This window comes from Colobus angolensis, unplaced genomic scaffold (genome assembly GCF_000951035.1).
Source record: "Colobus angolensis palliatus isolate OR3802 unplaced genomic scaffold, Cang.pa_1.0 Scaffold283, whole genome shotgun sequence".
Classification (NCBI taxonomy): domain Eukaryota; kingdom Metazoa; phylum Chordata; class Mammalia; order Primates; family Cercopithecidae; genus Colobus; species Colobus angolensis.
The window spans coordinates 798773-800045 of NW_012116077.1; the positions used below are offsets into that span (position 1 = coordinate 798773).

The 1273-nt window shown below is 46.3% G+C and overlaps 1 pseudogene; it reads right to left on the reverse strand.

The window, feature by feature from the left end:
* Positions 1-489: 489 nt before the first annotated feature.
* LOC105516541 lies at positions 490-1119 on the reverse strand (annotated as a pseudogene).
* Between the last annotated feature and the right edge of the window lie 154 nt (positions 1120-1273).

Genomic DNA, 1273 nt, shown 5'->3' on the forward strand with positions numbered 1-1273 from the left:
CAACTTTGATACAGTTTCAGGGTGTTCTGGACACCCATAGCCACATCATATAAACCACTGACAATCTCTAGAGCACTTTGAGAGACTACAATATGATGGTGATCACATTTTGCAGTTAGGCCTAATGAGGGCAACAGACACTTCTCAAATAAGAGATGTGTCAATTACTGCACTCCAGGCCCTCCCACTTTGGGAGGCTGAGGTGGGCAGATCACCTGAGGTCAGGAGTTCAAGACCAGCCTGGCCGATGTGGTGAAACCCCATCTCTACTAAAAATACAAAAATTAGCCAGGCGTGGTGGCACATGCTCGTAATCCCCAGCTACTCGTGAGGCTGAGGCAGGAGAATTGCTTGAACCTGGGAGGCAGAGGTTGCAGTGAGCCGAGATTGCGCCATTGCATTCCGGCTTGGGCAAAAGAGCAAGACTCTGTCTCAAAAATAAACAAAAACAAAAACAAAAAATTACGGCACTCCCCTACTCTAAGGTATTCACAAGGAGACAGATAAACAGTTTTTTAATTCATCTTCCTTGTCCTCCTCCTCCTCTTCTTCCTCCTCGTCTTCTTCATCTTCTTCTTCCACCTTTATCTGAGCAACTTCAGCAGGACTCTTTGAGCCATCAAACTTTCCTTTCGACTTATACTCAGCAACATCCTTCTCATACTCCTCTTTCAGTTTGGCTGCCTTAATGATGTAAGGCTGCTTTTCACTGTCATTTAAGTTATTCTACATCTCACCCAGCTTTTTTGTCACGTCTCCAATAGAGATGCCAGGGTTTGTGGATTTTATCTTGGGGTGGAATTCTGAACAGAACAGGAAGAATCCAGATGGTGGCCTTTTGAAGGTATTAGAATCCTTCTTCTTCTTGCCTCCCTTAGCTGGTCCATAATCCTTCATTTCCTGATCATAGTGTACCTTATCCGCCTTTGCCAGTTCATCAAATTTAGACTTCTCTTTCCTGGACATTGTCTTCCACCTCCTGGAGCACTTTTTGGAAAATTCTGCAAAATTGACAGGGACCTCTGGGTATTTCTTCTTATGTTCTTCCCTGCACATCTGCACAAAGAAGGCATAAGCAGACACCTTGCCCTTTAGTTTCTTGGGGTCGCCTTTAGCCATCCTGACTGTATTGCTCACTAGTCTGGGCAGTGCAGCGCATGACACGCAGCTCAGCGCTCCCCAGCCTCATGCTAGCTGCCTCCAGGAGAGCCGCCTCCTCCTTCCTTCCTTCCTTCCTTCCTTCCTTCCTTCCTTCCTTCCTTCCTTCCTTCCT